Below are 15,362 nucleotides of genomic sequence, written 5' to 3'. Positions count from 1 at the left end.
AAATACATACCAAATTGCTTGACGTGGTTACAACTAAACTTTTTTTTTCTACATCTCTGCCTCTTATCGAATCACTTCCGTGACTTAAGGAAACTAAAATATATTTAAGTTAATCTCCACTAAGAACTCAGTTCTTGATATTACCTATTTTTAGTAATTAAGTTATATTTTCCACGAAAGAAACATGGTTTTGTTGTCTGTTTGTCCGTGTACATTACGTACCCTGAATTGAAATTATAAATGCGTGAAAGCGTATCAGACTTAGAATATAAATCGTTGTGACTCAAAAGACGACGACGAGATCAGACGCCCAATCTACTCGTATAGTATCTCCCTAATGATATACGTACTTAGCTCCTCTTTGCAAATGACTTCCACGACGAAGGAATGACATTGTGTGATAAAAATAATAAATATAAATAAATAATTTGCGTAATTACTATACAATTGAGCCATATACCAGATGGATGGTCGCATTCACGTTGTGATGTGTACGGGCTTCGGTGAACACTTAATAAAAGCTTCATCGTAAGCTCCTTTACCTATCAACGCACTTATAAAAAAAAGGAAATTCGTTATTTTTTAATATTTATATTATTAGTTATGTAAATATCTCTAGAGTATAAAAGTAAACTTTAGAGTTTACTTTTAAAATAAAGTGATTGACATTTAATTATTAGTAATTAAATGTCAATCACTTTATTTTAAGATCCAATTTTTATGAAACAGTGCTTATATTTTCCACAAAATAATCGGTTTACCAGTGAAATCTACATAAAAATCCGTTGTGTAGTTCCGGAGATGTACGCGAAACAAACAGACAGACAGAAAATAATCTTTGCTCGTTTATGTTTTATTGTTTATTGAACTACGTTATGTTCTTTACTTATACACTTTCTATTTTTTTCACTTTTCATCAATGGATAGATACACCAGATACATACATCATAGGTGCCACCAGAATCTACTATTTTATTATACGGATTGAGTCTCCGGAGTTGTTCACAACAAGTCAACACGGTTACTGAAACTTAAATTTTATATAAATATACCCATACTTAATGTTGTAAACCATTACTCCATTTTTGTCTTGGATATAAATTTGAACATGATTACATGTTAGATTTATTCAATACATGTTACATTCTATCTATAGAATTATAGCTAGCTAGCGACCAAGAGGCAGGAACCCGACCCGTTGGACGGACCAGATTCGTGCAGCCCTGGATACCACAGTGCACGATGCTCTGCACTCAGCTGCAGATAGGAACAGATGGCGGTGCATTATAAAAAACAAACTGTTTCAAGGCCATGACCACGACCCTCAGTAATGAGGAAACCGACACAAGGAGGAGGAGAGCGAGCCGCAAACAAAACCGGACTGAAAAATTGTTTTAACGCATCAAAGTTAATGATACTATGATGCTATGATATAATGATTATTAAATGCCATTCATATCATATATCATTCATATCGACGTATAATAATGATATTTTAATTCGTGCCTTCATCAGTAATTTTTCGATTCCTTTTCTGCCTATATTATTTTTCGATTATTATTTTTAAGTACCCATCGACAATGACAATTGTTTTGCATCGCTCGTGGAAATGTCAACAAACATATTTTATTTAATATATAGTTTATTCTATGTCTATTCGATTGCAAATGCGAAGGGATATGTAAGTTACCTTTAATTCAAAACAAACTACATGATTATATAATACACCAGAATTAAATCAAGTCCGCCGCGAATATTTCAATTAGATAGCAGTTTTGTGTTTTGAAAAACCGAATTCGGAAAAACCAAATCATATTGATGTAGATGAAAGTGGATCTGACTGGCCACCTGGAGTCAGATTCGTTCTTTATGTCATCCACTTGTGCTATAGATGGGATCTTTTAACCACTATTATCAGGGAGCCGGTAAAGTCATTTTCTTTTTTTTCCTTTTACAGTGAGTGGTTACCGTCGCTCACGGACCTCGGTAATGCTAGAGCCAAGCCGCTGTATACCGCTGAGCTCTCTTCATAAACCTCGTTTGAAGAAGAACATTCCATAGCGCTCGGGACTTGTATCTACAAGAGTTAATCCAATATTTGGTTAAACAAATTTCTTTTTTTTTCCTACCTAAGCTGATAGCCTTGAGAGGCTATTTCAGCGTAACCTTAACTAGTAGGTGAGGGACTCAAACCGAAGTGATGCTAACACTGACCCTAACAAGAGCAGTGCTTCGCACAATCTACCACCGGATCGGAAACGCGACCCACTGAGAAGATTCGGCGAGAAACTCAGTGGGCTGTGTCTATGGGTTAATTCGCTCGTCGAGCCCTCGTCGCAAGCGATGGGTTCGATGAAGACGGTGACCGGAACAAATTCCAATACTAAATATTATTTAAATAATTATCTTCCAAGTTAGACAATTTTTTTTTTAAAACCTTTCTATTTTACATAGGGCTCGACGGACATTGTGATCACGAAAGTCGAAATCTGTAAAGGACCAAAACGAGTCGACTGTGCTGGTGCATCGTTCATAATGAAAAACAATTTAAGTCTGACTTATGAGTTGGATCTCAAAAGGGACATCACGCTATCTGGTGTGAGTGCTATTTAATTTGGAAATATCTAGAATTCAAAGGAAACGCTCTCGTCAGAGCGGTCCATAGATAATGGCCATGACAAAAAATTAGGTGTTGATTTTGTTTTGCCTCACTGTAACTCAGGATCTGCTTCTGTTCCTGGTTCTTCCATAACAGACCTAGCCTGAACGACGCTTCATATTGATCTGGTTCCTTTAACCATACGCAATTCATTCCGCTTAATGGGGGACTACTCTCCTCTCTGTATATTACAAGCTTGTCGTAGTGCAATCTGTGACACCGAGTTCTCCGAATCTGGAGATAGTTGTGAGTTATATTATTATTATATTAGTACGTAAAGCAAAAACTTACCCCACCAAACGTACCCCTTTTTACGAAAATTTCGCGTACGGAGGAGTATGAAATTTCCCACACATAGAGAATACAGAGAAGGAGTGCAGAATGTTAATATTTTTTTTTATTATACATTAAAAATTACATTAAATCAATAAAAAAAACTTCACGCACACTACCATGTATTTGACACACACTCGCATGCAAACTATTTATTTCTTGTCAAACTTTTCTTATTGCTTATAGACAATGAAGTAGGAAACCTATGGAAATGAAACGTCAACCAAAATTTCGTGCCACTGTGACGTCATCTGGCCACAAAACATGGCGGCTTTAGTGCTGTACAAAAGATTTCAATGTTATCAGGTTTTATCGATAAACGTTCTTGGCTCATTTTATTTTAAATATTGTTGAGTATTATTTATTTGTAGAATTTATACTTTAATGGGAAGTAAGTAGGTATATTGTTATGTGCAAATATGATATGAATTAGATGGGTGAAATCTAAGACAAGTTCGTCCTTCGAATTTGCCAAGTAAACGATATGATGATTTTTAAAAGTTGCTACACTGATTTTATAAAGTTGTCGTTTGTCGCAAAACATAAAGATATGGCGTAGTTCAAAGCCATCAGCCCATTTCTAGCATGCTAAATGTTATCGTATTTTGAGTACGTGTTTTTCTTAGACTATTACAATCTATTTTAATTGTTTTGCTGACTCTAAAGTCCGTAACATACTACCGCAGCGCAGCCCAAGGAAGGTGCGCCACACCATTTGAATCACTTTCGCTTGAGAGTGATTAAAATTTTAAACTTATCAAGGGACCGCGTGAAAAAAAAAACACCTACAGAACATTTATTCATTAATTACAAACGTCATTCCTTGTGACTTCCTCTCTAAAATCACTTAATTATTAAATATTTAACAAATTTACAATAGTGTTTTACTCACTGCGGAATAAAACTATTTTATTTAAATAGTTCCGAAGAGATTTTGTCGGTAGCCTTTTTCCCGAAATATCTAAACAGAATGTCTAAATATGTTTTGATGACATATTTTAAAGTGGTATTTATGATTAGTGTCATGATCAATAGATTCCGACCGAAAAATGGATTTTTCGGATGAGGGCTCCATAATGAATTTAAATACATATAGATAATAGTTTTAGGATATCGACTTTCTTGAGATCCTATAAAATACGTTTTAATTATTATTTTTGTATGTTTTAAGCATGATAAATTATGAAATTTTATATAATCAATCATATTAAATCGATATCAAAGTCAATAAATAATGTACAACCCAAAACAGACGGCCGAACTGACGTGACAATGACATTTGGCGCGCTAAACATGGCGGATTTTCAGCCTCATTAGACGGAGACGGAGATATTTACGTATATTCATGTTTCATTTTATGTACGCACTGAAATACTGTTATATTGTTTTCCTGCGAGTTAAAGTGCTGAGTAAGAACGAGATAGATATATGTTTATGTATGTGCCTTCAAAATGGGTGCTATTTATATAAGCAATTGTACGTATAGAACAATATGTCGTGTCCCTACTATATAGGTCTATGCTTATAGACTGTGGTCAAATTGAAAATAGTTTAAATATTGTTTGTCTTTATTAATATTTGTCTATAGTGTCTATAGTCTTTGACAATAGAATCGTAATAGTCGTAATGTTCAAACTTATAATTTCAGTTAATTATAGTTGAATTTCGACTACTGGGGGACCACTAGTATTATTAAATAGTCCATGGTTATTGTTTCGTTTTCGTGACTCGGTGGAGCAGTAGTTAATGGTCGTGACCATTGCGCCGAGTTTCGTGAGTTCGATTCCACATTCGTGCGATGAACAGATTTGCTTGCTCCTTGTCTGTGTGATTATTATCTAAATATGTATGTCGGAGACGGTCATTAGTTTAGTAGTTCTCCTGGCTGAGCCTATGCTCGCCCACCTGTTCTGGTGAAACTAGAAAGGCCTCCGGGCCAATAGTAATCTTCCAATCATAAAAAAAAGTTTAATAGCTAAACGAAACGCAGCACGATTCCTGAGAGATGGCAGGACGATTGCGGTATCGTCGGAATATGCTAACTTCATGCTACGACAGAGCCTAGCCGATGGAGGCGCGTAGATTCCATCACATTTATCAACCAGCCTTCTTGAAGAGCGGTGCCTCCGTCCTAAGAACTGTCATACGTTTCGTCTGCTAATCTCGATCATCCTATTCGCCCCTGTGATGTCTGACGATGGTGTTAATAATTGTGGCTTCTCCGGCATGTATATATATATACTTCACTATATATCAGTATGTATATCAGTCTCTGGTTCTCACAGTACTGGAAATCCTAGTTTTGCAGCGAATGACCGTGTATGAATTGTTTCGTCTTATTAAAAAAAAAACACGGTTGTTAGAAATACTAATTTGTCCCACATCCCTCATAGCAGAATGTACCTGATGACGAAATCAACGTGAAATGCATCATCATAATCGTTAATGGTTAGCGCGTTATCTGTTTTGGTTACACGTGTGTGTCACATGGATTTAAGTAGATCTCTCAGGTGCGTTCTATATAAAAATATGCGACAAATTGAGAAAAATCAAAAAATACCTGTATTAATAATTAAAAATACCTGTATAAATATGAATACATAAAGTGTATTAAGTGAAAATTTCAGGGGAAAATAGAAGGATCGTGTGAAGGCAAACCCTTTGTTAAATATCAGATGAAGAACCCTTGCGATAATCTATTTATTAAATCTTTATTCAAGACCTTCGTTAATATATCGGACAGTTGTATGGTTGCGAAGGTAAGTTTCTAATATACGATCATTACGATAAATCACTAAGAAATGCTAAATAAGTGTTTCTCATGTATATTTTTACTACTGCAATTAGGGATGTCCATACCTCAGTTATTCGAAACATTGTTAATTATACAATGAATATTTAAAAAAAACGAGTTTGAACTAGAGATACGATTTTTAATTATTTCTATGACTCCTGAAAACCGAAGAAAACAAATTATCTTGAACTGTTCGAAACTAATAAAAGTCTTTCGTATAATAAATATTATACTCCGTATCTAGAAGTAGGGAGAAGAATTACATTTTCAATGAAATTTAGATTATTAAGAAAAATAAAGTTTTAAGGGACTTTCAATCAAATGTACAACTGTACTTTTATTTTATTTTATTGCCGTATAGGCAGACGAGCATACAGTCCACCTGATGGTGAGTGGTTACCGTCGCTCGTGGACGTCAGTAATGCCAGGAGCACGGCCAAGCCGCTGCCTACCGCTTAATACTCTTCAAAAGCCTCGTTTGAAGAAGGACATGTCATAGCGCTCGGGAAGCACCGTGGAGGGGAGCTCATTCCAACCCGGATAGTGCGTGGCAAAAAAGATTCCTGAAAACGCACTGTGGATGAACGCAGTGGCTCCAGGTAGTATGGATGAACTCTACTCCGATGTACAACTGACTTAAAACAAAAATTATGTCACATTTTCAAATATTATTTTTAAATTTTAAGGGCCAATACAAATTCCTTGTGGACGTCGAAAACATATCTCAAAAGTACTACAACGGGGTTTACTTTTTCGGGAATTGGACGTATAAGTCGGTATTTTATGGGAACAGTTGTAACGTTATATGCAACGTAATTGAATTGATTATAACACCGAAAAAGAAATATTAATGCAAGGTAAAGGTAAAAAGTAATTATTTATCTAAGCATAAATCGGTCCCTGGATGAATGTAAAGCAGCAGAAAACGCAAAATTTAAATGAAATAAAGCCTTAGACTGGGTCATTGCAAAAGTTAAAAAAAGACCAAAAGTCTCTAAGTACTGATCGCCTGAATTTCTACGTATTGTATTCGATACAATTTCGAATACCTTTCTAATCGATATACATAGAAATGTACGTAACTTTAAAGTCTAAAGAATATAAAAGTAACAATGCATCAGAGGAAATCGATAAATAATTTTTACTTGAAGAATTAAAAAGAAATGATGTAATCCTTTCAAAATTATAAATCTTCTCCTGGGCGAACAAATGGGATTATATAAACATTTAAGATACGCTACTGTATTATTAAATAAACACGGTAAAGTAAAATAAGCTCCATGTTTGACTACCACAAATTCCACAATGTTCCTTATAAATGATTTGAGATTATTTTTTGTTCACAGATAGCCGAATATCTACAAACAGCCAGCAAACCAATACAGAATCTTACTCAAAACAAACTATACATCTACTGTTTTCATAAACAAATAAAACTGAAGTGTGTGCCTTTGATTTTGCAATGACTATTCTATGCCCATAGGGTTATATATAAATATATACACTTATTACATAAATACACTTATTAAGTTCACAATCACAAATCGTAACGATGCGATCAGCTCCATTAGAATCGGATTCAAACTTGCTAAAGGGCCAACATAATACGGCAAGCTATTCAGACACTATTATCGTTACATGGATAAGCATTCCTTAATGCACCATTGTTGATGTCTGCTATGTATATTAAAATTAAAACTAAACCACACATATCAAAGTAACAATTTTAAACTTTTGTAAAAATTTCACTATTAATCGTTATTAAACAGTTATCGCTTCTCTGCCTTTTGGCTAAGATCAAAGTGTAGTATCTGTTCTTTTAATACCTGAAAGTTCCCGCTTTGCGGGACCAGTAGACACAGTCCACTGAGTTTCTCGCCGGATCTTCTCAGTGGGTCGGGTTTCCGATCCGGTGGTAGATTCTGCGAAGCACTGCTCTTGCTAGGGCCAGTGTTAACAACACTCCCAGCTCGAGCCCCGTGAGCTCACCTACTATTTCGGTGAATCTAGAGTAACCCCTCGAGGTTACTTGAATAGGTAGAAAAAAAAACATTAATTAAAATATGAGACAATGTGCATATGTTTTTTCTCTTTACTTCTAGTTATTTTTTCACTTTTCCAAGAAAGAGAAACAATTATCTGTAGGATAATAATCAATAGACCGTAATGATCCTCTATATAGAGAACATAAAATATACGTACATTAACGAAAAAATTACCTTCATATACTGTAGTTCAATAGCGCACTCAACATCTTCAATGATTTATGTTTTAAGGTTTAAGCGGTTTTTAAATGAATTGATAATACTATATAGTAAACCATAAAGCCTAACGAGCCGTGAAATGTGTTTGCCGTCTACTGATTGAGAGGATTGAAGGGTAAAAAGTACACAAAATAAATCTATTTTTACACTGGTGCACAAAAAAACTCATATCGTATTGTAATCAACTTTATTTTATGAGCAATATACAAGATTTTTTTAAAACATTTTTACTTAAATTAAAAAGAAATTATGATTATTTTTTATTGACACGAATCCTCATTTGGTAAGAATGAATTTCTTATCTGGCTTTGTTAACACATACCATACTTTTGTCCATGGATTGTATCCACTTTTAGCAGGCTTAGGGTACCCCGGTAACCGTACTCGTAGAACTCGACAAAGAGTTCGACGTGCAACCTAACCCATGCATGAGTTTCTCGCCGGATCTTCTCAGCGGGTTGCAATTTCGATCCGGTAGTAGATTTATTCGCAAAGCAGCTGCTCTTGAGCTGTTAGGTCTCCTTTGGAGGCATTCGGGGAACTGTTAGCAAATCCCACCCCTCCTGGCTGAGCATTTGCTCGCCCACCCATCCTGGTGAAACTAGAAAGGCCTCCGGTTCACCAGAAATCATTCATTCATAAAAAAAGTATCCAGTTTTTAATGGTAGATTAAAAAACCAAATTTCTCATTCCTCCAATAAAACCGTGTTCAGCTGTTTTCAGTTGTATATTTGAAAACCTTAAATCTAAATGATATTTATACCTGATATTATGAGCCATAAAGATAATGTTTTTAACTTTCGACTGAAATTTTGAAACGACTGAACCGTTTAGCAACCCCTTTTTATATTGCGGGATAGCTGATGCTGATGGATTGGAAAATATCTGATTCTAATAAGAATGTATTATTCATACCAAAAAAAGCCATATTACATTATTAAAAGGAGAACTTCTGTCTATCTCTATATATAAAAATGAATTGTTGTTCGTTAGTCTCGCTAAAACTCGAGAACGGCTGGACCGATTTGGCTAATTTTGGTCTTGAATTATTTGTGGAAGTCCAGAGAAGGTTTAAAAGGTAGATAAATATGAAAATGCTCGGAATTAAATAAAAATAACAATTTTGTTTTTCCTTTGATGTGTCCCCCGTCGATCTTTTATTTATCGATTGAGGCCCTACGAAGTCTGCCGGGTCAGCTAGTATAATATAAAAAATATATGTTTATTGCAGCTTCCTAACCGCAGAAAGAACCCTAGCATTACATTTTCGATGTTCCCTTTTACTACATTTTTAAAATCAAAATACCTGTGCTAAATTAATTTGTCTTTAGTGAGTACTTCTTTTTTGTCAAATTTTATAATTTAATTACTGTTTAGCACCCCCTTGACAAATATTGAAACCACATATTGACAAATTATAGATTTGAGTAGCCGTTTATTCTTCTTCTTCAGTGTGCTCCTTGACTCTGGCCGATGTGCATATTTTATTATTCTACTAGTACAAGAGACCGCAATCAATTGCTGAATAATTCTTGATAATAATCAATACCATAAATTCTCACACAGTAAAATTATAAACTACAATTTATTAAACTACAATTATAAATAAAATTATAAACTATACTCGCCTTTGTACATAGTATTTAGACATTCTTTAAATGTGTTTTTATTGTATTTTCCTTTTGTGTACAATAAGTATAAATAAACTACTAGCTGTACCCGTCCGCTTCGCTGGGGATTTAAAATTATTATAACATTATTATTTCTTACCCCCCGAAAGATTCTCATCATTAACGCCCCCGCAACTGGTTTAGGGAGTCCAACACTCATATAAATATTAGCCTATCCATTAAGTATATGTATTTTTTACATTAATACCACGTTTCAAGACAATCGGATGCATGGTTCAGTAGTTATAACGGAACATCCGTAAAAGCCACTGTAGATTTATATATTAGTTTATATAGATAATGATTTCATACAAATTTGAGTTGTTAATTATATTCTTTTTTTTTCAACAAAGCTATTTGTTATTTATAAGGTGAACCTAGTTAATAATAGTCCAAGCGACCCCGGCTCCTCACAAATTTAATATACAGAGAATATCATCGACACAAATATGATTAGCACCGTATAGGTAACAGTCCTTTTGTCATGTGCCCCAAAAAAATTTTATTGACTTTATTAGGCTTAGCGGACCTACAAATGACTTTATCGTCTCCGAATCTTAATTATGTAAGTATTAGTTGATAGAGTTGAACAATGAACAGTTAAACTACAAAAAACTAACAAAATACAAACAAAAAAGATTAGAACAAAGCAGTGAACGTGGTGAATCATCAAGAATGTGTTTATTAAAATATAATTCAAGGTATGTGAGATAGAAAAACTTATAGAATCACGAGGGGCACTAAGATGTGGATTAGGAATTGACGACGACGAGAATATAAAAAAGCTTTTGTTTAAAGCATTGAAGCTTTATTAAAATGAATAACTTCATCTAAAGCTCATGAACAATTAAGGAAATGGTGAAAATAAAAGTTTATCGTGGTAATGAATATATAGAAAAAGCTTTATTATATAAAAAGCAATTCATTCCAAAGAAAAAAGTAACACCGAATTCATTCTTACATCCAAAAGACAAAATGGGTATAGCGAAAAACCAGTGTAATATTTCATTTATTTTATGTAATTTACAATATCGTTTACTGTGCAATATAAAAAAGTTATAAACATCCTTTAATAAAAACTTGCAAAAGTTATAATTTGCTTAATTACTAGCGATAAGGCGTCTAAGGTCGGCTCTCACACGATTTTATGTATGTTGAAAAACTTGAAATGTTTATTATGGCTTAATATTATTTTTTCAGGGTTCTGTTTCATTCGTTACCGGCAAATTGGGGACTTGTAAAGGACCTAAACGGAGGGACTGCTGTAACGTAAAACTATTCTCAAATAATGGAGCAGATATTGTTTACGAATTTTCTGTCAAGGAAAACTTTGAGGTTACCTCTGTAAGCACAACTTCCTGTAATAATGACATCTCACATTTTGACATTGATTAATGTATGTCCAATTATATCTCTGGTAGGTATCTTCCATCTTGATAATTTTAGCTGATGTCATTTCTGTCACGAAGCAATCTATCGTCACAGTTTGGAGGCTACAGCCTCCATGACTCCAATGCTGTTTAGATCTCGAACTTTTGATTTAGATTAGCAATATCAATCGTACATGATCAATGTCCAACTGATTGTTTCAGAACTTCCAGGTACCATGATAATATTAGAACAACTAATTAATACATGGTGTAAATAATGGGTACATACGCTTACATTACCAATGGCTCGAGTACATGGAAAAATAAGCGGAGGTTGCGTATTTTTTTTTTATTGCTTAGATGGGTGGACGAGCTCACAGCCCACCTGGTGTTAAGTGGTTACTGGAGCCCATAGACATCCACTACGTAAATACGCCACCCACTTTGAGATATAAGTTCTAAGGTCTCACGTATAGTTACAACGGCTGCCCCACCCTTCAAACCGAAACGCATTACTGCTTCACGGCAGAAATAGGCAGGGTGGTGGTACCCACACGCGCGGACTCACAAGAGGTCCTACCACCAGTAATTACGCAAATTATAATTTTGCGGGTTTCATTTTTATTACACGATGTTATTATTCCCTCACCGTGGAAATCAATCGTGAACATTTGTTGAGTACGTATTTCATTAGAAAAATTGGTACCCGCCTGGGATTCGAACACTGGTGCATCGCTCAACACAAATGCACCGGACGTCTTATCCTTTAGGCCACGACGATGTATGCGTAAAATTTCACAAAACTTCAAATTGATATTAATAAATACTACTGCATCTCTGCCATAAAGCATGTACACACTAGAGAACAACTACAAAGGAAAGTCTTCCACCGAGCGGGTGATATTTCTCGGTACTACCGAGTCGGTAGACCGACGGTCCAAAAGATGTTGTTAGGAACTTGTATATATGAAGCTTATCTTGAAAATGTCGTTAGCAAGATTCAGGCATTTGTCAAATATCTTGTGTTCTGTAATGGCTACCGCCACAAACACTTTATAAAGTATGGAGTCGATCCCACATATTTGATTAAAACAGGACCAAGATAATGACACGATTTGATATGAATAATATTTCATCTTGATTTTTTTATGAAGGAAGGATTACTGGTGGCCCGAAGGCCTTTCCAATTTCATCAGGACAGATGGGCCAGTACGGGCTCAGTCAGGAGGGGTAGGATTTTCTAACAGTTCCCCGAGCGCCTCCGAAGGAGACCTAACACCTCAAGGGCAGCTACTTCGCGAATATACTTATATATTTTACTACCGGATCGGAATCGCGACCCGCTGAGAAGATCCGGCGAGAAACTCAGAGGGCTGATGTAGGGATTAGGTTGCACGTCAAACTCTTTACCGAGTTCGACGAGTACCGTTACCAGAGCCCCTGAGCCTGCTCTCCTAGTGTTAGAACTGAAGTGCTCATCTTATATTCGACGAACCTATGACATCTTCTAATTTAAACATTTTCACTTTTAGTGTACCTCATGCCTTCAAAATAAAAAGCTATCAGGTTTCGTCGTCCATTGGAACTTATATTCGTTCTTGCTCTGAAAGTGTATATTTTTTTTAGGGAAAGGTCGTTGCTTTATCTCAAGGCAGAGAAATGGTCAAATTTCAAATCAAGAAACCCTGTGATAACTTCTTGATCAAAACATTGTTCCAAATTTACCTTAACGTCACTGATAACTGTTTTGTACATAAAGTAAGTCTTTTATTAATTACATACCATTAATTATCTTACGGAAAAATATGAATATGTTCTTCAAACACATATCTTTTTCTTCTAGTCTCGTTTTCTTTTCGACTTACCACGTTTTTTATTTATAAACGAATGCAATTTGGCAATGGTGGAAGCATTTGTGTATTGAAGATAGAAGAGCATGTCGATTTCTTGGTATAGAGGTTGTATTTTTGGAGTGTTTGATGTAGTCTAGTTTTCCTCCTGTAAGGTCACTACTTTTAATACCAGGATGGAAGACTATGGAAACTTAAGTAATCTTAAGTGATCCATCCATATTTTTTGTAGTAACCTATACATTTTTTTGGAAACCTTCTATCTTTATATATAAAAATGAATTGCTGTTCGTTAGTCTCGCTAAAACTCGAGAACGGCTGGACCGATTTGGCTAATTTTGGTCTTGAATTATTTGTGGAAGTCCAGAGAAGGTTTAAAAGGTAGATAAATATGAAAATACTCGGAATTAAATAAAAATATCAATTTTGTTTTTGCTTTGACGGACGTGTGCCCGTCGGACGGATTCCTTTGGTTTGTTTTAAGTTTATTTTATACAAAAGTTTAGATCTTTTATTTATCGATTGAGCCACTGCAAAATCTGTCGGGTCAGCTAGTTATTTATAAAATAGTCTTAAATTTCAGGGTCACTACGTTTTCAAGGTAAACCTGCAAGAAACTTCAGAGAAATATTTCGATGGAAAATATTTTTACGGAAACTGGACCTTTAGATCAGTATTCACAAGCAAAGATTGCAATTTTTACTGTACTCTCGTTGAAGTTATCACGAGACCTAAGCGTGAAACATAAACATTAAAAATATTTTGTCTTTGTTTTTAATCTTTACAAGTATTTTACTTCTCATTCATTCATCGATTTATCCATATCTGTTAAAATTCGAACGAAGTAATTTTGGCGTAATATTTCGATTATTAACTAATAATAATAAAAAACGGCCTTCTTCACGACCAAATAAATATATAAACAAAACACTGAACTCTGTATTTTATTTATTTAGTTCGTTTCATTATTTTAATATTTTTAGTGCTAAGAATGTTGAATGAGCTCACGGCCTACGTGATATTAAATGGTTCCCGGAGCCCATAGAGATCAACAAAGTACATGCCGTCACTACCTCTCTTAAGACATGATTTTGAGTCTCCGTCATATACATAGTACAACGGCTGCCCTATCCCACAATTTGAACTGGAGCGCCTTACTGCTTCGCGGCAGAAATAGGTAGGGTGGTCGTACGTACCCGTGCATGCTCACAAGACACCCTAACACCACAGTAATTAGGGGAAAGTGGGGGTAATACGAACACCTAAAACTTAAATAAAACAATGGAATTTGATCACAGATTTTTTAAATTTTTTTATTATAAAGTTTACTTATCTGTCTAACTTATTCACTAATCAACATTTATATTTTTTTAATAAATTGCAACAATATGAAAGAAAAACAAAACCCTTAGCGTTCGGCTTTGCCCGACATTAGTCGGGTAAATACGAACACCAAGTGGGGTGATTATGAACCAACATTATTAACGACATAGATCACATTTAAAACCCAACAATGTTGACTGTCCTTCAGTACAACTCTCGTGAGGCCATTTTTTGCACCCATAGCACACAATCCAGTCTTCAACGGGAGGATCTATATATTTATTTCAACAAAAAATACAAAAGCAGTCTTTATTTTCTTTTTCGCCTTTTTTTTTCGTATTTTGACTAGAGTCAAGTCTTGTACATTTTTCAAATTCTTTAATAATCTTTCAATCTCCTTGTTTGAAGGTGTTTTCTTATTAGTCTTTTAACTTCTTCTTTAGTCTTTTAACTTGGGTTCCTTTTTTTGGCATACTTTCCGTTTTCTTCTTGATTTCTTGATCCTTTCTTGATCTGTTTCCTGATCGTCTGTAAATAAAGGTTTTCGTCCAGACCTTGGCTGTTTTAACAATTCTTTCGTTAGATGGTCAACATTTTTTTGGTCAAAAGTTTTTAGAACATTATATGTTTCTGCTGCTTTACCGAGGGAGATTTTTTTGTTTTAGCATCGTCTATAGCCTTTTTGAGATCTTCTAAACTATACTTCAGTTCGGACTTTCTTTTGCACGAGGCATCTGTAATAATATTTAAAAAAAGTTGAACGGGGAACCAACAAATGAGAGTGGGGTAATGGCGAATGTTCGAGATTGCCCGACATGGAGTGTTCGTCTTTAGCCCGCGGAATCGAAAATAATTAAAGGTCAAAAAACAAATTTGGATAAATTTATTTTGCCTACTACATCGTTGTCATTTAGCTGAGTAATATGTGATTATTCCACTATGTAAAAGCGGAATTATTATTGTAGATAGAAATAAAGCAACACCAACTTGAATTTACCAAAAAAATTACATCTAAAACATAAAAAATATTGAAAAATGCATACCTTTATAAGTACGTGCGTCTGCGTCTCCCGTGGTCTTGAATAGCACCAGTGGTGGT

The 15,362-nt window shown here is 34.9% G+C and overlaps 2 long non-coding RNA genes and 1 other non-coding gene across 3 annotated transcripts; all 3 read left to right on the top strand.

The window, feature by feature from the left end:
• Positions 1 to 703: 703 nt before the first annotated feature.
• Positions 704 to 7,227, top strand: LOC110385750 (uncharacterized). The gene is made up of 5 exons (XR_009974564.1): positions 704 to 1,020; positions 2,455 to 2,598; positions 5,620 to 5,751; positions 6,473 to 6,643; positions 7,133 to 7,227. It is a non-coding gene; the product is annotated as an uncharacterized LOC110385750 (long non-coding RNA).
• Positions 7,228 to 7,557: 330 nt separating this feature from the next.
• Positions 7,558 to 7,747, top strand: LOC119629331 (U2 spliceosomal RNA). The gene has a single exon (XR_005245349.1). It is a non-coding gene; the product is annotated as a U2 spliceosomal RNA (small nuclear RNA).
• A 5,014-nt stretch (positions 7,748 to 12,761) lies between these two features.
• On the top strand, positions 12,762 to 13,875 carry LOC110385761 (uncharacterized). Its single transcript, XR_002431016.3, has 3 exons — positions 12,762 to 12,848; positions 12,934 to 13,048; positions 13,524 to 13,875. It is a non-coding gene; the product is annotated as an uncharacterized LOC110385761 (long non-coding RNA).
• Positions 13,876 to 15,362: the final 1,487 nt, after the last annotated feature.

The sequence above is a fragment of the Bombyx mori genome, chromosome 12 (assembly GCF_030269925.1).
Source record: "Bombyx mori chromosome 12, ASM3026992v2".
NCBI classification, from domain to species: Eukaryota; Metazoa; Arthropoda; class Insecta; order Lepidoptera; family Bombycidae; genus Bombyx; species Bombyx mori.
This window is presented reverse-complemented; position numbering and strand designations above follow the sequence as displayed.